General features: G+C 41.8%; 1 protein-coding gene across 1 annotated transcript in view; it reads left to right on the forward strand.

The window, feature by feature from the left end:
• The first annotated feature begins 8674 nt into the window (after positions 1 to 8674).
• dab2ipb (DAB2 interacting protein b) overlaps positions 8675 to 22781 on the forward strand; it is a 126994-nt gene continuing 112887 nt past the window's right edge. Inside the window, exon 1 of the mRNA XM_078286326.1 lies at positions 8675 to 8787. The gene's annotated coding sequence lies outside the window, so the exon portion shown is untranslated. The remainder of the gene's footprint in view (positions 8788 to 22781) is intronic.

Here is a 22781-nt window from a genome sequence, read left to right on the forward strand (position 1 = left end):
TGCTGTGCAACCTAGAATAGGCTTATTATAAAACAATTTATTGTTTCTTCTTCTGTAGCCTGTTTCTGTCTGCAATGCTCCGTTGCAGTTATTTTCTGAAGCTGCAGCAATGCAGTCGCTGTCAGGTGCAGAAAGGTTCAATTAAGTGTATTTCAAATAAGACTGAAATGTTTGACTATGCTGAGTTGGAATCAGCTGGTGTTTGTTACAATAAACCACAATATTAAGTTGCAGTTTAGAAACTTCCATACTGATACTACATACTTATGATTACAAGTATTAGCCTAGTTTGCATGTTGTTGTTGCTGTAGGCACAAATGTGTGTGTGTGTGTGTGTGTTTGTGACTGACCAGAAAGCATGGAAGTAACTTTTACATAACTATCTTTTGATCTAAGTGTTATACTTTGCTACATTTTAACAAACGTCAGTTACAAATTACTCATTTTGTAGGCTTTCCATGAGCATCACACCAGAAACTGGACAATTTACAAGTGATGAGTGAGGGAAACAAGGTAAGGGAAATGAAAAGTCAGCAAAAACAGATCCAAATCTTCTCCCCGGCACTCACCCATGATCTTGGCCCATTAAATTTGCAAAAGCTCAGAGTAAGTTGGTGAAGAAAAGAGGAGTCATCTGCACAGAAGCAACCACTAACACATCCCCAGATTGTTGTATTGATTCAAGCTGTACTTTGCTTTATTTTGTTTTTGTTCTCCAGAAACATTCTAAGTACATTTTAAATGAGCTACTTCTTACTTTTTCTTATGTAAACTTTTACACAAGTAATTTTACTTCTGCTCAAGTAAAAATTCAGCAAAGTAAGAAACATTTCTAAACACAGTATACAATATCCAACTTGAAGGGGATATTTTGATACTCTTTCCACACCTGTTGACCAGTGCTTTTTAGCAGCTATTTGGTATCCAGTAGCATCCATCCAAAATCCACAGCTGTTTGTCCATGGCGAAGGAAAAAGCAGCTCTCTATCTAATGTCTATGACCTTTAGATATTATTTAACAGGCCAAAAATGTGGACAACTCCTCATCCTAATTTATATCTAGGCACAACTACACTTAAACAGTAACTACATTTTGTCCAGGGGGCAGACAATATATAAGTGTACTAAACATCTAGTCTAATTTGGAGATTTAATTCATGGAAACACTGAAATTAAAGGCAACAGCCTGGCAAATGTCATCTTGCACTCATGTTTTGTGTTTCTTCCAAGGAACACACTGTTTGATTGCTGTGGAGTCTTGGGCCTCATGGTGTGTGTGTGTGTGTGTGTGTGTGTGTGTCTGTATCTGTGTCTCTGTGTGTTACAGTCCTAAGGAAAAAGTGTACATTCATCATAATGATGTCTTATTCTTTTTATCTCTCTGGACCCTCTCTCCATTTCTGTCATCAGCACTGAACCACAGGCTCATCACTGCCTCTCTTATGGAAACTGTTGAGTCTGTAGAAAAGAAAATGAGCAGATTTGTCCCGTGGCCTTAAGCAGTCTGCCCCTAGTGATTAAGTTAACATTGAATGAACCTGGATGAGTGGGCCCATCCGGAAGTCATTTGTTTCTGTTACTGACCCCACTGATTTCACACAACACTTTTCTTGACCAGCTCACTGTTGATACCTTAGATATAGTCCTCTTAAAGGTTTGATTTAAAAAAATGTAAAGTAATCTGTGCTCAATGTGCGGCATCACTTCACTTCTCTTAAGAATATAAGAAATCCTACATTTGGTTATTGGAGTGTTATGAAACTGTTATGAATTGAATTACAGAGCTGCATTTTTGCGCATTTTGACACATTAGAGGAAGAAAATAATGCAGATTGAGGAACAAGGATCCACAGCTGTAAGCTCCACACAGGAGATGACACATGAAAAGTTCATCAAACACTCAAAGCTGGTCTGGCGATGGTGGATATAAATAACACTATAGCGGCACAGCCAGGCTATAACCTCAGAGAGCTGACTTGTGGCCAGCAGCAGCGGTGGCACGACTCCATTTGGCCCCATTTGTCAGACAGACTCCCTGATGGGAGAGCCACCGTCAGTCAACACAGCACAGCCAGGGAGGGAGGGAAGAAGGGATGGAGGGAGGGACGGGAAACCAAGAATAGCAATGCGGAGTATTATGAGTCAAATGGTAAAAAAAGTAAAGAAAAACAGATTTTGTGTGCGAATGTAAATCATGTCTTTATGTTCTCTAGATGTTTAGCATGTTGGTGGTGTTTGTGTGTGCGTGTGTGTGTGCGTGTGTGTGTGCGCGCCCATGCTGTGTTTTGGCGTGGCAGTGTCTGATGTGTGTCTAAGTTGAAGTGACTGCAAGGGACAGAAACTGAGCCAAACACAGTCATGAGCTTGTTACACGCTCCCAACAAATTTATGTCGGGAATGTGCTTTTCACATCTCTGTAAATCTTATGTAAATGTGCTAGTCCCACACCGAGTGCCAGAAAGAGTGAGTGTGGAGGGAATGAGCTAAGGAAACAGAGTTGGAAAATGTAGAATGGGTTGCTAAAGGAAAGATGGAGAGTGAGAGAGAGCATGAATGCTAGCAGACTGCTAAGCCATTTCCTGGGAGATTCTAATCAAACTGGGATACTGGAATCACAAGACACACCGATCTTAATCAGTGTTGTGTTGATCCTTCCTTATTGTTTGTGTGGTTTACCCACGGGGTGGATCTAGAGTGGCCCACAGGGATATTATTACAGTACCGCCATTGGTGGGAAAATGGCGTCTTCTGAGCCTAAAATTAGAGCCTTGGAAAAACAGCAACATATCAAACTTTCAGAGGTTTCATTTAAAGGTATTACTTTATTCTATCTGCTCTGCCTCCAACCATTACAAGTAAACTCTGTTCAACCCACGATGATTTTATGCTGCAAAAAAGGTCATCATATGCACCATATTGTCGCTGTGAAAACCTCATATCTCCCAAATGTCAACTTTTCAGGAACTAAGAAAAACAGCTTCATTTCCACATTGACCACCATGCATTGTTGAGTTTATTCAGTGGGTTTTGAAAAGGTTTCAGAAGGGCCAAGGGGTTGTAGCATTTTCCCAACCCATAGAAGACCATGTAATCCTTCAATTCAAGTTAAAACATGAAAATCACCAACACTGAGTTTTTCACACAACAGCGCTATACTGTCAGTCGTAACTCATCCAATTAAAATGAGAGTGAAAACACATCTAAAGTCCAGTCAATCAAAACAGAACAAAACCAGTAGTGTGATGACAGGATTTCACTGTATTTATTGTTTGTGGCTATGAGTGTAATTCAACTCATTAATTTTCTTGAAACAAGTGGAATGACATGCCTTTTTTCAATATCAAGAAAAGCCTCTGAAGTTAAATTGAACTGAAACAAGTTGACATAGCTTACCCATGGTTGATTTGTTTTCATTCATTGGGGGAAAAATAAGATTTTCTGTCTGACAAATAGAATTCTTGTCATGATTAACGTTTTTATATGCAGGCCTGTCACTGTCAGAATGTAAGTTAAAAGCAGCAGCCAGTCAGCCAGCCATTGTTAACTCTCTGAATAGGCAGATTTATAGATACTACGGCAGCTTTTAGACCCAATCAGTGAATGTCTATAAGCTGTGACAAGGCTCTAAATCAGCCTTGTCACAGAAACAGATGTGTGCGTCCAAATCTTATTTGGCAGGGTTTACAATGGCATCTGGCTATTGGACTGTGGAATAGCAGGTTTAGGCTGTTTTAAGTCGAGTTCCCGTCGGAGTTCTTCCGGAAAAAGCCCTTGTCTCAAAGGGAGGCATGGCAGCGGGCTGACCCCACGCGCTGCACAGTGCCTTTGTCTCCAAAATGGCAGCTGTTGGCATTCCTGACTGTCCCATGTCCAAGTCTTCCTAAAACTGAAATGCACATGCCTTTTTTACCTGGCCTTACTGGGAAGGGCCAATGTTACGGAGGAATCGTGTGTAGTACTTTTGATTTTTCACTTTTTATATAAGTGTTAATTTTTCTCTGACTCAGCTTTCTCAGTCATTACACAAGTTCCCCCCAGGAACGCCGAGTCATTTTGTTTATGCATTAAGTCACGCCTCAGCACAAACATCCTGTATTTTTTAGCATCCGAGCACTCAACAGAGGATGGAATCAGATAATGACTCACTGAAGCGGATCAGCAGGATGGTTCCACATTAGAGAGACACTGAGTGTTTGTTGTCTGGCTCCTGTATGGTTGAGGGTGTGTGTGTGTGTGGTGTGTGTGTGTGTGAGAGAGAGAGAGACTTGGACAGATGCTAATGAGAGATGACGGGCAGGTGATGCTGATAAAAGGTAATCGTCCTCTCCTCTGCCATGCGTTGGTGTGCTCTGTGGCTTCGGAAGAGTCTGACATGCAAATACATGCCAACATCAAATCATGTGAGAAAGCAGCAAGGCAGGGAGACACCAGAGTTTACTTGCGTGTGTTACTTCCCTCCTTGTGACATTCAAACAACGATTAGTTCTTTGATTTATCCACTCGATCAAACCGTGTCTCGCTCTCACTTTGTTCTGTGAGACGAAAGTTGTGTGCTTAGTAGAGATCACTGGTACTCTCCAGGGTAACAACATATCCGTCTTGACTATGACCCGAGTCCAGGGGAGTCTAGCTGTGAGATTCACTGTTGGACATGAGTGAGACATGAGGTTAGGAGCGGGTGCCTCAGATTCCTTGCATGATGGAAAACTCTTACTGCCCTCTTTTTCTGACATTTCAGTCAGGAAACACTCTTGTGATAAAGATTAAACCATTTATTGTAACAAATGGTTACTTATACTTAATTACACTTGGTAGCAAAGGCCACACATTTTTTAGAGTGCTCCCCACACAAATCCAAGCAAGCAGATCAACATAACTGTCAGAAGACATGGTAAGCTAACATTACATACACAGTCGGAAGCATCTCTAATGGAATGGCACCGCTGCAGGAGGTGTTTGGGCTTCACTAACCGCAGGCTAAACAGCAATTTCCCCTGTTTGATTGTGATTGGTGCATGTTGTGGATCAGTTGGTAGCAGCTGTGGCATGCATGACTGGGTGTCTTAACTACCGCAAATGTTAAATGGTGTTTTAAGTGTCATAGAGGCGATCTCTTTAATATTTGAATCAAAGTTGTAAAACACTGACACACTGTATTCACTAAGCTGCTGTGCTCTAGCAACGTGTGATGTTTCAGGTTGCTGTTGGCGAGTTGAGTTTTAGAGTGTGGACCCTCCTGCAGCTCTCTCTCCAGGCTCTCCCATCTTGCATTGTTGCATTGTGGGTAGAAAATGTAGCATGTGAAGAGAAAGATAGGAAGAGAGAGGAAGTGTGTGTGTGTGTGTGTGTGTGTGTGTGTGTGTGTCACTGATGATCCTCTTCTTTTGGCATACTGTTAGAGCATAGTTAGAGCTTTCTGCTTGCACTTGTTATACTGCTGTCTCTTTCATGACTCTCTCCTCTTTGTGTCCTGTTTTGTTCATTGTTGCTATCATTCTCTCTATTCTGTATCTACAACAGTAAATCCATTGTTTCTGTCAGGACACACGGAAATCCAATGTAAAAGAACATCCTTGGTGTGGATATTTCCCCTGAAACCCATCTGACTTCCACATGTTGATACACAAAGATGTACATACACACACACACACACACTAAACATACACACATGCATATGCATAAACACACTGTGCATACAGACACGCATTCTTGGACATAAATGCACACAAATAGACACAGAGAAATAAACAGAGTGAGAGGGGGTGGGGGATTAGTGAGATAGACGTGGAGACAAACAGAGAGGAAGATAAAAGGAGAGGTGTGTCAGAGTTGTCTATAGGAGTCGACTTCACTGCCTCTCTTTTTGTCCCTGTGTAACTCTATAGGCCACATACCAACGTCCTCTCCCACTCTCTGTGTCTCTGCTTTCAGGTTCTCTCTCTTTCTCTTTTCCACTCTCCCTCCCTTTTTCTCTGTCTTTTTCTTTTATATCCACCCATAGCCTTGTAAATGACTGCAGTCAGTGGCAGTGTTGTTCTGTGGTAACTATTTGGTATAAGTGGAATAAGCTGTCAAATTGGTAGACTTTGGCCCAAACTAACATAAGTGTGGTAGGATTTAATCCAGGGTAAAAAAAAAAAAAACGCTTCTCAAAAATCCCTTTGCCAGGCCACCACTTACCAAACTTCCACTGATCCAGTTTTGACTGACTAAAGCAAACATTACAAAATGTCCTATGGAAATTGATGGTTGTTATGGAATATTTTAGAGTTTTTCATTAAGAGGCTATTTTTGGTCAGTCAGTTTTTGTTGCAGCAAATTATGATGGAAATTATGTTTTGTGAAAAAAAAATGAAATTACTAGGCTATATAACAGACCTTATTTCCATACATATATTAGACTAGGCAGAGACTGTTATGCTGCAAAATAATTAGAACATGATTACATTTCACGCAGTAAGGTGAACATTTTGCTGACAATAATTGAGGTAAGATGAGAATCCAGTGCACCGCACTTTGAGATACTACGCACACAATGTGTCTCTGCCTCTCAATTCTCAGCTTCAGCTACTCATCATATCTTGGCAGATCAGACAGCATAGGCCCCAATGCACCTGCGAACTCATTCCTATACTCAGTATTTGACACATGTGATCAGCTTGTAAAGTGCAAGGGCGCTGCACTTTCTGATGGGAACAGATGCACAGGACAAGTTGCAAATCGGTCCCGGTGATGGTCCTATGACAGTGTACAACTGTTGGGAAAGCGCTTTGGACATTTGAAGTGATTAAGAAATCTAAAACCTAGGGGTAATCATATGCAAAAATCTGTCATTGCCATGGTTTGGTGCACAATAGGTGAGCTCTACAGACCTTTCACAACAGGATGTTTTACTCTTGTGGTAAATGCCTCAGAACCAATAAACACATACATGTAATAGATCTACATATTTATCCTATATCCAAAATAAAGATTCTGAACAATGTCACAGACTGTTGCTGTACCAGAACAGCTGTTAGAAGTTGACAGTGATTGGTTATGTGTTGCAGTCGTGCTATTTCCATTTTGTTTTTGCAAGCCAGGACTCACTAAACATAGAGTTCGTGCATGAGCTATCACCAATTTATTATAGCCTATAGGCCTACTAGTTGCTCTATAAAAGAAACAGTTTAACCCAATAATTTTCATTCAACATTCAACATTCATTCAACAGTAAGTCTGTTATTCGGTGTGACATGATTATATTATAGTTTATAGACATAATGAAAAAGCATCTTGCAAGCCTTTGTCACTTTCATTAAGGATTTGTTCTTAATTGAACTGCATTGTCAGATAAAGGCTAAATAAAAATGAATTTACAAAAACAAGCAGGTAAAATAGAGTCTTGATACCATTTCTTCTTGTGGAACAAAAAGTATAATGTAGACCTCTTGTTAAGTGCACTTGAAGGGAGGAGGGAGGGGGAAAGGTGAAGTTGACTGGTGGTGAGTGTGAAGAGGAGGAGGTGGTGGAGATATCCTGTCACTCCTGTGGACAAATGCCTTGCTTGACAAATGTCTGGTCGAGGACAGCAGCGGAAACATGAGAGGATTGATCAGGAGCAGGAAGGAGGGAAGGAGGTGGGAAGGGATAGACAAGGGAAACTCTCCCACAGCCTGTCCCCACCTTTCTCTTCAAACAGATAATGCTCTCTGTATTTGCCTGGTAAGGTGTGTTTGGTGACTTTAGTGGATGAGCAATCATTATCTGTTTGTTTCACTCAATTACTGTTTATAAGATTCCCTGTTTTGCTCATGCAAATAAAAGATTGTTTATCTCTCAGGGAAAGGAGAGTAGATTTTCACCTGGAGAGTTGCACTGATTTGTTTTTTGGAAGACTTACCACTCTGTACAAACATCATGGCATCTAATGCAGAGTTAACACTTTTAATAAACATAGGTTAAGTATTATATTTGGGTTATGTAAACACAGAAAATTGAATTTGCTCTAGATTAGAACATTAACGACAATTCTCCCTGAATGATTTTCATGAATATCCAGGAGGCTATTGCAGAGTGTAGCCTAAGTGCATAGCAAACTTCAACTAATGCTTTAAAGCTGGAGTGTGGTAGTGAGGCCTGGCCTGGCCCCGTGGTTTTTGGTCAACCGCAACAAGGTCTCTGATTGGTTGGTTGTGCGGTAGGAATTCAGCTCTCTGAGGTCTAAACTCCACCTCCTCCTCCTCCTCCTCCTCCTCCTCCTCCCAGCCTCAGGCACCGAAGCACAACGGCATTCCCTGTGCATGTGTGTGCACGCGCACACACACACGCACACAGAGTCTCTCATATTCACTCTCTCACTCATATGAGAGAGGGGAAAAGAGAGGGGAGTAAGGACTAAGTGCAAGTAAGAGAGAGAAAGAGTAAGAGTACTCTCCTGCCCTCTGTGTGTGTGTGTGTGTGTGTGTGTGTGAGGGTGTGCTTTTTTCACTCTCTGAGCCTGAGAAGGGGGAGGACCTGAACCCTGTTAAGAGTCAATGCCCCTGCAGGAGTCCACAGGACCATACACACACACACACACACACACACACACACACACATACTTGCTCAGTCCACTGCAGCTACTGCAGCCTGAATGAGTGGGGCAAAGCAGAGGGAGAAATAGAGCAAGCAAGCGAGAGAGCGAGTGGGAGAGGGAGAGAGGGGAGGAGAAATCTTTGGAGTTACTACTTGTTGCTTTTGGTTTTCTGTGCGGATTGAGGATGATATTCCCTGGGCTTTCCCTGCTGGAGTGGGACGTTGTCTGAGGTGAGCGCTAACATTCCACTCTTTTTTTTTTTCACCGGCCGGTCATTCTGAGAGAGGAAGAGAGGGGAAAGGCAGTAGACCAGGGCTACGTTCTGTGTTTGAGTTTTGGGAGCTTTTCTGTGGGAATGCTCTCTCTTGGTGGAATGGCGGAGGGAGGGAGAACGAGAGAGGGAGGTGTGGAGGGAAGCATTTCACGTGCCAGAGAGAACAACACAGCCACACTCGTCTGTCAGTGAAAGACAGAAACAGAAAGAGAGTACAAGTAGAAAGTAGCAAACTGTCCTCTGCGGAAGAAAAGAATGAGGGGGGAAAAGAGGGGAGAGGAGGAGGGGGGGGGGGGGGGGGGGCAGAAGAAATGTCAGGCTCAGAGACACAAAGAGCTGTAACATGTGATTCTGAGCTCTACTTCTCCAAGTGGGACAGCAGAAGATGAGAAAGAGAGGAACTCTGTGGTGTGCTAGTGGAAAAACTAGCTCAGTTCAGCTCTCAGTCTCTCAGCTCCAGCAGCGGCTTCCTCTGCGCTGTCTCCAGACCCTCTTCTGATTAATGCCTCTCTTTCTTTGGTGTTTGTGTGTGTGGCTTGGGGCTGCAAGGCTGACAGGGCCATGCAACTTCAATGTGACATTTATTCATATTCTGCCCTCTCTCTATATATGTGTGTGTGTGTTTGTGTATGTTCGGGTGGGGGGGGGGGCAGTCACATTCCAAGACACTGGCAAAGGCATAGGGTAGTATTTAACTACTTAAGCAGTGTGCAGTCTTCATTTATCAATTCCCGTATGATTACAGTGTCTTCTCTGGCTCTTCCACCACAGATAGTAACTCTCTTTAGCATGTAGCCTCATCATCATTCTGCCACCAACATGTGTTTACATGTTGCGATCCATTACCCACGCAGAGTAGTGTGCCATCAACTTTTGAAAGAAAGTTTTGGAGTTGAACGTCCATAAATAGTCAATACATAAAATGTGACAGTTTTATATAAAGTAATATGATATGGGTCTTGATTGACTTGTGATGCCTCACTAATGTAAAGTGGGAAAACCCTTTAAATGTCCACATTCCATCCAAAGTGTTTTTAGACACTCGGGGTGTAGTAGTGCAGCGCTGTGCGTCTGGGCGTGGGGCGGGCATTGTTGTCCTATTATTAGAGCAAGCCGGGCCGACCAGCAGCTGTGGGGAAGGAAGTAGGCTCGGAGCAGCCGGAGGAGAGGGATTACTGGGAACGCTGAGCGGGAATTATGGACTGCCTGCTGGAATGGCATTCCCAAGGTGACGGTGTCAGTGCAGGGGAAGATGAGAGTGAGCGAGGGCGCCAGGCAGGGATCAGGGTGGATTCTTAGAGACAGAGAGATGGGGGTTGGAGGTCAACAGTGATCTGGACTAGGATGTTCTAGTAGAGAAAATGATGAAATCTCAACACTGTAATGCCCTTGGGGAGAATTGAGAATTACAGCTGCCAAGTTGAAGAACTGTTTTGCATTCGACACACTTGGTTTCACATTTATCAACATAGATGTGTTTAGGCGTAAATGAGCTTATGATTTAAAAAATGATTAACACCTTAATTGAAACTGTCAGATACACTGTTACAGACCACAGTGTGAAGTATAATTTGGGTTGAAACAAGTGCAATTAAAGCAACCCATTTAATATAGTCTATATCTGAGTCCGCTTGCTCATCACTGTAACAGTTTATCTCCGATGGCCCAGGCAGAGGAAACTGACTAAGTGTTCTCAGACAGTGAAAGTGTAAGGAGTCCCTTACAGATAGTGATGGCTTGCTGATTGACTGCTATGATAAACAGCTGCCACACTGGCTAAAGAGATAACAGCATCCCAGAATGACTCACATATCTCTCCTATCTCTGCCGCTCTCTCTCCCTTAAATCTCTGGTGTGTATTTCAGTGAAGTGCTCTTGCTCAATGCTAATACTTACAGTAATATCTGGTTTATCTTTTTACTTTTTTTCATTTGTCTGTCATGGTTAATGTAGGTAAGATGGCCTAGAACATTTACTTTCCTATGACCACTTCTTCAGTTCTCTACACCAATCTATACAGCGGTTAAAGTCGTCTCTGTCACTTCCTCCCCTCCCTGTCGGTATGTTGAGCAGTGTTGATTGCAGGCTGCGTAGCCTGATGTGTGTTTTATGTGCAGCGACATGTTAGGTGAAAGACAGCCAACAGAGCCATTGTGAAACTGTGTCTTGTTGAAAAATTGGAACAGGACTATTGAGACATGGATTCATGGATGACAAGCTTTGTCTTGAATCTACTTGTTTAGATGCTTTGTGATGATTGTGAAATGAAAGATCCCAATCTGTGGCCATTTGGACCAATCGCTCCTGCTGCATTTTCGCTGATGGGGAAAATTATCATAGAGTTTATGGCTTAGTTAGAAGATTGCATTGATTACATACTGGATGGAAAAGTAGATGAGAAATGCCTAAATGCTTCAAACCTTAGTTCTTCAGAGTTTATAGGAAGGTGTACCCATATTAAAAGGAGTTGAAGAGAAAGGCAAGTGGGACTTTTTTTTGACAGTAAGCTCTCTAAGGAACTAACTGGTGCTTTTACTGATGTTTCATTCTGTTTTATACTGGGTGGAGGTGGAGGTGGGGGAGATACCTGGTGTTCATTGCTCAATATGGGTCTATTTCGTAACCAGAAATCTAAAAACTTTAGTGATATTTCCATGGTGATTTTTATTATCCTTCCAGGCATTTTTTTGTAGGAGTATGTTTCAACTATTTCAGATGGTGCGTATCTCATTTTGACGCAAAACATGTGAAAATAGCTATTGATTTGCTACAAGTCAAAATTGAGTACAGCAGCGTATTTTGTAAAATGGACAAACTACACACCAATGAGTTTTTTATAGCTTGTCAGTTGCATGTAGTGGCCTTCTGCCTGCGGGTACTCAGTTGACACAGGACAGTGTAATTCACTTATAGTGCTTGCTCCCTAAACAGACTTACATTTGGTCTCTGTGAATAGACCAGGACCTGCCCTCTTTTCCTCCCTCTCCCCCACTCTCTTTCTAGCTTCCCTTTGCCCCTCCCACCCCGCTTAACAAAAGGTATGTAATTACTGAGAGTCCTAAACCACAGAGAGCTGAGAGAGACGATATTGATATATGTTTGCCAGCAGTATATGGAGGTGGTGTGTGTGTGTGTGTGTGTGTGTGTGGGGGGGGGGGGGGTTGGGGGTGCAGGGTTTTGTTGGCATACCATTACCATTGTGTACATATTTGTGGAAGGGTACATTCTGTGTGTCTAGACACATTTGCTGTGTGATATGTACAGTATGAATGATCTGTGCAGTTTGTATCTCAAATTCTTTCAGATTGTGTGTGTTTTTCCATGGCTGGAATTTTATAAATGTGGCCTTGCATCTGCGCTCATGTCCTTATTATTCATTAAGATCAAAACCAATTAGCTATTTCATAGTTTTATGCCCGGTTAGCCATGAGCCACTAATGAGACACTGTATCAAATGATTCATTGTCTCTTTGTTTTAGTCCTGAAGCTCTGACCGGAGCCGGCCCTGGGCTTTTGGTGGCCCTAAACAATAGTTTGTGGCCCCAAAACACTCCAAACAACCAACAAATTGCTCCCACTCCTCACAACCGAATGAACACACATGTACACAGACACACACAATAGAGACGGACAAATTAACAATAAATCTTAGTTTAATTTAAGATAATAGAAATAAATAACAGAATACGTACACAAATAAATTATCCATTAAATTAGACATATAAAAAAATGACAAGTTAAGGAACCATCACACCAGGCAGATGATTTAAAACAATAAAATCAACATATTTAAAAAATGTAAATTAAAGCTGTGATGACAAATGAACACTAATTAAAGCAAAAATCAAGAAAAAAACAATGATGAACAATTGATACAGACTGCAAAGTATTTAGAATGAAGTGAACACTATACAGTAAAAGTGTGAAACTATTGTGCGAACCACAAGCTGCTGTAGGCTGGTGTAGAGACTAGCTCAACACCATCCAACATCAAAGAGAATTGATTTTCTTGAAGTAAAGTCATCAGTGACAATAATCGCACGACACCTGCCTGCCAACCTCATGATTTATACTGATGGCAAGTCCACTAAGGCGTTCTTGTGCCATCGATGATCGCAGATACATTGAATACACTGAATTTTCTTGTAGGAGGCATTTCCCTTCAGTCATGAGAAGTGTGCGCCAAGTGTGTGTGTGTGTGTGTGTGTGTTGTGTGACAGGGAGCGGATTGCATGGCATAGGCTATCTGGCACGGTGCTCATAAAATCTTCTTTACAAGTTGTGAAATATTCTCTCTTCTTCACACCTTATTAAATTCTTAACGCTAGCTGGGGTCGGAGATAAATAAAACATATTAGCAAAAATGATTAGTTCATAATCATAATCATAATTATTTTGGCGGCTGCGACCCTAAACGACGGCGCAGAGTGTTGACGCCGCGGGCCGGCTCTGACTTTGACTGAGCTTCGGGTCACATGTGCTCTCCACTGGGGCTGCCAGTTAAATGGATGTATGGGCTCACTGTGTGTGTCTGGTTGTGTCAGAGATGGTGGATTCAAAATGAAAAGTCTCTGGTTGTATTCATGTAGAATTTGACTGAGCACAGTGTGTTGTCGAACATGTCAGCTGTGTGCCGCGTTGTATGCAAATGCAGTTGCAGCAGGCGCTACTAGTTGTGTTCTCAACAGATTTATGGAGGCGTTGAACACTTAAAGAGAGTTCTAAGTGTGAAGGTTAGAGGAAGTAATGTTGAGTGCAAGTTCTGTGTATGTATTTGTTTGCTTTTACCAGTGTGTGTGTGTGTGTTTAGGATGTGTAAATAGTGAAGAAAGGAATGCACTAGCAGTATTGTTGCAGATGCACCATGCTGTGAGTGACGTTTGTTTGGCTTTCTGACCTTGTCTCACTCTAGGTCACTCGCACACACACACACACACACACACACACACACACACACACACACCGCTTCTGTGCCACTCTGCTTGGAAATGTCCATGGCTTTGAGGTGGAAAAACAGGAAGAGGCTCATGGGCACACACACACACACACACACATACGCAAATACACACACTATACAGATGACTCAAAAAGAAAAAAGAAAAAACTAAAATATCCCCAACTAAAAAGCTAATCATTCTGAGTGTGTGTTGAGTGTATCGGTGCGTATGTGAATGCATTTGATGGTGTGTGTTTGTGTGTGTGTGTCTATGTGTCCGTCCTCTGATAGAGTGGTTAGTGTCAATGTGGCCCAGAGGGAGGAAACAGGGCGATTTGGAATTCTGTTTTACAACCCCTCCTAACAGGGGCTGCTGTTGTTGTGTGTGTGTGTGTGTGTGTGTGTGAGTGTATGTCTCTGTGTGTGTAGCTATTCAGGGAGATTGAGGGCAGGACACACAGAAGGAGTGCAACTATCTGGGACAGTGCAATCTCCACCAGTTCGCTCTACAAATGAACTCACAAGCTAGTCAACACCATGTACTATGCACAGCACTATAAATCAACTTAAAAACTCTGAGAATCTACTCTCTGCAAGTGCATTATACTATATATTTGCTAAGAAACTGTTGTGTGTGAGTATGTGTGTCTGTGGGAGAGGGGGGTGGGGGGTGGGACAGGAAGTGAGGTAGATTGGAGGGAAAGAGGAACCTTGGGAGTGGAGTTCATTTTCCCCTCTTTCCTGTTTTCTGTTTTGTTTCAGCACATTACCTTCTTACACCACCAACTTGTCTCTCCCACAGAGTGTGTGTGTGTGTGTGTGTGAGAGAGAGAGAGAGAGAGAGAGAGTGACTGAGGAAACCTGAATATTGGATAGTAAGTTATCACTCAATTCAAAGTCAAGGAGAACCACTCTTGTTGTCATGGAACACATGAGGGAGTAAAATCATTAATCACTGTTTCCAGAAAATGGACTGACAACATTTCCACTATTCAGTCCATTTTGAGTTGAGTCAGCACATTAATCGGAGTGTTTTCCTCAGAAAGTATCGTGTGTGCTTTGTTGATTTGAGTCACGTGTCTATGACACATCTGTAGATCACGGAGTGCTGATTACCGTAGTGACAATGAAGGCGTTTAGACATATTGCCTGTGAGTTGTGTGTGGATTACATTTAGCTGAAGAAGTGACAGAACTGGACTGAGTGAGGGACACATAAATGGCACAAAGGATCCATTAAACTCTTTCCCACGCACGTTGGCATACGCAGACAAACTCTCTTGTTAACTTGGGATGATGTTGGGTGATGACCACTTGTTTGTTTGTGTGTGTGTGTGTGTGTGTGTGTGTGCTAAGAGGGATCATGCGAATTAAAGAGACTTTTCCCCTGCGTTTGTCCCTGCCTCCGCGACTTTCTCTCCTCTCTCTGTTTCTGACTCTCTTTACTCTTTCACTCTCTGTATGTGAAATATTCATCGGAGTGCAACACTTTTAGTTAGCTTTAATAATTTATCACTTCATTGCTCTATTGAAAACAGGCCTCAGATCCCTTCAGCTGAACTCCAGTCTCACAACGCTGCCAGCCCCTGGATGAATATTTATAAGTTTGATAGTTGTTTATGGAAAGTGCCATCTTTTGAACATGCTCAAAGACATGAGACGAGTTAGCAGGACTTTCAACTCAAGTTCAGGGAGCTTTTCATCTTTGGTTGAAGTTGGCGCCCCCTAAATTAGAGAACAGTCTGAGGTGCACTCAGCCAACAACAGACATTGTAGTTGCTGAACTTTGTCATGACATTTTTATGAAGAAGTATGTCAATTTATCGTCCAGGCTGAGTTTTTGCATGATCAACACACCTCAAGTTTGCCTGTAAACCAATAAAACCACATTGTGATGAAAGTGATGTGCCTTATGTTTATGGAAGCAGCAACAGTGCTTTTTTTTTGGTATAAACAGAAGTAGCGATAGCCGCCATGGCTGAACACAGAAAAGACCAGTACCATGAGAAACTCAAACTTCATCAAAATTCAGAACATTTAAGGAAAAAGAAAAAGATTAAATTCTCAGAGGAAGAGAAGCTGCTGAAGAGGAGAGTGACTGTCTTTGATCCCAAACTAGATTGAACATCAGCGTTGCCTTTCAAAATGAAAAGCACTCCAAGATGAGAAGGGACTGAGGAGAGATGGGGATGTGGCTCTTTTTCTTTTGGACTCGTCGTTTTCACTGTCGTTTATTAGCCGCAGTTTATATTGAGTGTCGTTATTATTATGTTGGGCCAGTGAATACATTAAAGAGTAACTCCATATTAAAACACTTTCTTTGAGTTCTAAACTGGTATTTAGTACTATTTAGATATGAAATACAACAATGCCGGTCATATCGTCAACAATTGAGCACTAATGTGCCGGTGCAGTATTTATTTGACTAAACCTGGCTCAGTTCACCCTCCAGTGGTTAAAATGAGTAGTAGGGCTGGGCGATTAATCGAATTTTATTTTCGATTACGATTTTGGCTTCCCACGATTATGAAAACAAGAAAATCGAGATAAAACGATTTTTGTGCCTCATTCCGTTTAGCAATGTTGCTCTCGTTTTGTCTTGTGTTGTAAATCCAGCGCACCCCTTTCCTCCGCAACGGTGCGCTCCGCTCCGCCCCTCCTCCAAAGCCCAAACATGCTGTGGTATAGTTTCAGCTGGAGTCGGTAACAGAGAGCCGGCCGGCGCGTTTCTCCGTTTATTTTTAAACCTTCCTTGGTAGAAGATGACAGAAAGAGAGCCGTTGGTCGACAGGAAAGGTAAAAAAAAAAAAATCATTGGTGTGGAAACACCTACCGTTTAAGTCTGTATGGCAGCGAAGACAAGTTACTGTCTACAAATCCCCATTACTGACTGTGGTATGTTAAGTTTCACTTTTGTTTTCACACCGCGAGACCCCAAATTACAGACGTGATGTGATGCGACATCAGTCAGTCAGGTGCCTCTGTTACCTGACTAAGTGACTGACTGAAAGAATATAGAGATATAGTTTACCAATATGTTGAATATTTTGCAGTAGGTTGTGACAGTGCACTACAACATAGTCGGTGTTATTTATTTTTTATATATTATTTATTTTAGTTATTTATTTATCTCTATTTTTACTTTTATTTATTTATTTATTTGCATTTATTTCTTTGTTTTTCAGTTCAATTATATTTAAAGTTCAAAGAAATCCAATGTTTTTTTTTTAAAAGTTCAATAAATGCATGATGTTCCCAAAGTCAATGAGTAATCGTGTTAAATAATCGTGATCTCAATATCAATCAAAATAATCATGATTATGATTTTTGCCATAATCGTGCAGCCCTAATGAGTAGGCGGTGTTAAAATCGCACAGTAGGTGGAGAGAGGCTCAAACTGGTTGCAGAATTACTGTTTAGGTTGCAAGTTGCCACCAACCAACTTTTGAAAAACAACTGACAAGTTTCTGGTAGTCAAACAGTCAGCTAGATAAATGTTTCACAGCTACTTCGAATAACAGCAAACTTTCTTCTGTTTTGCTCAGTTTTGAAAGTTTAGTGATAGTTTGGTTAGCAGGTTAAAAGTGCTAACGCAGGTCTGCTAACATTACTGTACGCAATCGCTGTCTTTGAATGATATAATCACTATTGATGGTTGAGTATTTGCTTGCGGCTATCAACAAACAAGCCCGTGCTTGTTTGTTCGAGGGTGTGGCAGCTGCTGCTAGTCGGATCGGATGCTAGCGATCGGGAAAGTGATCAGTGGAAAGTGCAGTGCAAAACATCAAAGCAATGACCACTTATCACCAAAGGTGTCGTCAAAAATAATAAAAAAATATTACTATTATTACTTAAAACCGACATTATGTGGGTTTTGTGGACAGATGGACCTGTTGCCGTGGCAGGATTAGCTGAATGAAAGACAAATTCAGAGATGGTAACGCTTCAGACAAAGTTCATGTTCTGTGTTCATTCATGTGCATATATGATGTTTGTGTTGTGTACATGTGTGTATATGTGCGTGTGTGTGTGTGTGTGTGTGTGTGTGCGTGCCCGTGTGTGGAAGTGGGACATTGATGTGTGTATGTGTTCTGTCCTTCCTGATAAAGCCCTGTGTGTATTCACAAGGAGCTGGACCACCTACTGAGATTTCAAGGAGCCAAGAGATAATAGAGCAGGTCCCTTGGCCGCCCCTGCTCCTACCACACACAGCATGCACACCTCTTATTGCGCTCAAATTCTTCTAAGGATTTTGTCTTTGTTGAAATTCTCATCAGAATGCATCACCCTCTTCTCCCACACCGTGTGCCACATCTCTCTGTGTATCTTCTATGCTGGGGACTGCTTGAGACAGTTCAGTGTCAGAGAGAGTTCAGTGTCTGACAGAAGTTTAGTGGAACACAGTGTGAGTCGGGGGAGCCCATTTTGTCAGTGTGTGTTGTATTTCTCTACTTATGAGGACCAAATGTCCTCACAAGGATAGAAAGATGAGAAAAATCCTCCAAAGTGAGGACATTTTGTAGTATTTTAGGAGTAGGATTTGGGCTTAGGGACATGTAGTGGTGAGGGTTAAGGTTAGGGTTAGGGGTCAGGAAATTAATATAGTCCATGAGGGTACATACAAACGTATGTGTGTGTTCATATACCAGACTGTGTGCATGTAGGTGAGAGCTTAATTAACAAGCAGCACATTTGCACATGTAAAAGGTCAGTGGTTGATGGATGGAGAAGTTTTACAGTAGTTATTTTGCCAACCCCAGTATTGCCCGGGTCCCTGCCAAATGCCAATCCTCCTGGCACCCCCCAACCCCTCGAGAGCCTCACACTCGCTGGGCCACTTAGATTTCACATGGCCATTTAACAAATCATGCCTATTGTTCATATCACAATGGAGTCTCTGTGACTGAATGGAAAGTAATGACCCTTATATGGGCTGCGATTGAATTCCTTGAATTCCAGCTGAAAGGACCTGGGTATTACAGAATCAAATGGGCAACGAGGGAGACCAAACATTATATTTTTCTTTTTTTTCTTTTTTCTTTTTACAAAGTAGGCGTGCAGCTATTTAAGACAATCTACTCTACATAATTCCGCCTCCACAGCATTCCGGTGATTCAGTGTATGAAAACCACGACTTCAGCAATTCCGCTCCATAAGAGCTTGTGCGTGTATGTATATTCTTGCGAATATATTTGATTGGGCGTACTGCGATGCTGCAGAATGTTACATAATTGCTCCCCTTATTCGCACATGAACACACACATTAGTTTTCTTGCAGCAGAGCACTGTGTGGTCCAGAGAAAATAATAAGAGAGTAAAAGAAGAACATGAGTGTGAGAGCAAGAGAGAAGGAGAAAGCATCATGTGTCTTTCTGTGAAGTTGGAAAGCCCCTCCAGGCTGCCTTAGCTGGAAAAAAGAGTTATCTGTGTTTTTGGAGTTTCACTTGCTTTTAGGCTGACTGCACAATCACATTGCTGATTTTTTCTTCACACATGGAGAGAGAGAGAGAGAGAAAGAGAGAGAGGGGAATGTTAAAAAGAGCAGCAATAAAAAGCAGAGGAATGGACTGAGTGAAGGATAATTGAAGTGCTATAGTCCCAACACTGTAATGACATGTTGTTTTCCTACCTATAAAACCAGCTTCCTGTCTCTCTCAGTCCGCTCTCTCTTTTCTCTCTCTCTCTCTCTCTGCGTCCTTACAGCCTGTCCTGTCAGAGCAAAGACGTCAACCGAGCTAACCAGATGCCTCAAAAGAAAGAATTTGGTTTTAATATTGGCACAATATTTCAGCACCTTCTCTATAATGAAGCACTGTGAGCTGTTAATCCAATGGTACAGTCACTACGGCGGGATGCCTAGCACTCTAAAGATCGACTGGTATAAAAATCTAAATGTATTACTTAACAGACAATAGCCATGAAGCAGGATTGTGGTGCTAGAAAGGCTGTCAAATAAAACAAAACAAAAAAACCTGCAGTGTCCAAACTCTTGTTATCAATTCTACACAGGAATAGACACTAGGAAATACAAACTTTCACACAGCTCAGTAGAACCAATCACTCCTAGTTCAAAATACCGGACAAATTACTACTTATATTCTAGGTCATCAGAAATGTCACGTTTTTGTATGTTTATCTGAGCACCACCACACGTGTTGATCTGCACACAGAGTCTTGTAGTGGCAGAAGAGTTTCTGCCCAGCCTTGTTACACAGAACAGGACCGGTTTCTGCCTTCCCTGCATGTTTCCATCCTTCTTCCACAGCTTGTTGTTTGACCAGGGATTTAACAGGGAGTTTCCCTGTAGATCAAATAACAACAGGATTAATGAGAGGAGATGGACAGTGAAAACCTTACAGACGAGTGTGGTGGAGAGTTTGTGTGTGTGTGTGTGTGTGTGTCTGTGTGCGTGCATAAGTGTGTGCATGTACTCCCCATGGAGATCAATAAGGTGTCTTATCTGATGAGTATGTAGATACTGTATGTATATCTCATTGTGAGTGTGTATGTGTGTGTATGTGTATGTTTGCATGAGTAAGTCCATCCTAGTGTGAATTGTTTTGCTAGTGCCAGTTTGTGAGCAGAGGAGTTATTTGTTTGATCTACGGAGGATTGATTGGAACAGATTTCCCTGTGTAAGCGTTCGCTTGAAACGTCAACAACAGAATGTGGGCCATTCGCGGTGTAATCCTGACATTGTCTCGTTGATGTGCTAGTAGCACATGGCCTCACTCAGTGTGTGTGTAAGTGTGTGTATGTGTCAGAGAGAGAGAGAGAGGGCTTTATTCACTACATCTGACTAAATATCGAAGAGGTCATCCTTTGCTTATTGCTTTGACTCACTTAAACTCTAACACTCTAACATACACTTTTACACACGCACACACACACACACACACACACACACACACACACACACACACACACACACAAACACACACACACCAATTTGTTATAACAAAAAGAGTTGGCCAAAATTTCCATTGCCAGAAAGCAATTCTTATCAGGACTTGGTATTGTTGACAACTCATAATTATGTGTTGGTACAAAAATAGTATTGGCGGCCCTCTAGCTCAAAGGGTTGAGCTTCACTATTGTGTTTTGTGGCTCTACAGGGGGCCTGTAAGGATCAGTAGCACACCGGTGGAGGAGAGAGATAAGAGAGAGGTACATAGCCACAGGAGAGACCACTGGCTAAGCTTAAATCCTCATAGCCGGCCTGGGTGCCAGTGGGCAGGCTATGAAACATCACTATAGCAACTATGAGCTAGCAAGTGCTACTCATCTTTGAGGTGTTAGTATGTAGGTAGCATAATGTAGACTAGAACTGGACTTTACACTGTGCTTGTTCAGATAATCCAAAACATTCATGCTGTCCGTTTTAGTTTATTTTTATGGTTTTGATTTGCTTTCATGACTGAACTCTTCGCAAAGGTAGTTTTGCTTGGGCTATTGTGTTTGTTATTATTGTTAGATCTTTTGGACATTTAATGTTTTAAGGATTTTGTACTCTTCTTTTTGTTTTTAAATATACAGTATCTATCCAATTGTGATTTTCAGACCCTAACTGAGAAGGTTTGAAAGAGAAATTACTTATTATTACTACTGCGTTTTTGTCTGTTTGTTATTTTGTTTGTTTTTAAATTCTGCCCAATTTGATGCTTTGTCAAAATGAGAATACTTGTCGTGCCAATGAAGCAAATTTGAATTTTGAATTTTTGAATTTTTTGAGAGAAAGAGAGAGAGTCAATGAGATAGGAGACCCACACGATCACAGAAGATGGTTAACCATTAGCCAGGTCATCTGCAGAAACTAACAGAGCTGACCACACTGCAGCTGTCCAGATGGTAGTCATTCAGTCTCTGGCCACAGTGACCATCCACCGTATCACTACAGCACCAGCCATTAGGCCTCATTACCACTAATTAACAGCAAGAAGAGTGCTGCGAGTGTTTGCTCCCAGTAACAGCTTGAATGTTGGCTCCCTGTTAATGCCGTTGCCATTCATTGACTTATGTTTGAAATGGTGCAGTTTCCTTTGTAAAACCTCACAATGTCTTTCCTCATTACTCATCTATTTTTGTTGCTTTATTAGTGTGCTTGCAGTAGGCAAAGCAGCTTCTGTTCTTCCATTCTGCTTAGGTAGGTGTGCTGCTCACATACACACATATACAATGGCACACAAACACTCGCAACCACTAGTAACCACTTAGCAACCACCTAGGAACACCCTAGCAACCACCTAGCAACACCCTAGCAACCACCTAGCAACACGCTCGTAATCACCTCGCACCCCCCTTTCAACCATCTAGCAGCACTCTAGCAACACTCTAGCAACCACCTAGTGACTTAGCAACTACTTAGCAACTACTTAGTAACACCCTAGCATCCACTAGAAATTGCTGAAAAACCACATTCTCAGAGACTGCTAAATCTAATTGCACTATGTCTTTTCAGGGATTCAGAATTGTGGACCTTTATAACATGGAAATTTGAAAATGAATGTTTGCATATGTATCACAGAATCCATATTATATTCATATATTTTCCTGTCTGTGCTGACACTGCTTTTAAGTCCAGAGCATGTATTTCAATCTCAGGCCTGAGGCAGGCTGTGCAGTATCAGGTGACATAATGGCATGCTGTGCAGGCAACCAGTCTCACCAAGGGAGGATGGAAGAAGTAACTGAAACTCAGATGACAGTGCCTGAAGCCTCACCATGACTCACAAGTTTAAAATGTAATTAACATAAATTATATTACATATAAATTATTCTGATGGCATTACTGTTTTTGATAGTATAAAGCGGAGAGTAACAAAAATAGGACATGAAAGGAGGGGAATGCAACAAAGAGTGTTAGCTGGATTTAAATCCATCATGTTGTTAGTACATACTTAACGCTTTAGCCTGCTGGGCCACTGGGATGTTCCATACAATTTAATCTTTGTCCCTGTCTCACTGTAACAACTTGTTATCCAAATTCACACGGGCTTTGCTATGATAATATAAAGC

The sequence above is a fragment of the Centroberyx gerrardi genome, chromosome 2, assembly GCF_048128805.1.
Source record: "Centroberyx gerrardi isolate f3 chromosome 2, fCenGer3.hap1.cur.20231027, whole genome shotgun sequence".
NCBI lineage: Eukaryota > Metazoa > Chordata > Actinopteri > Beryciformes > Berycidae > Centroberyx > Centroberyx gerrardi.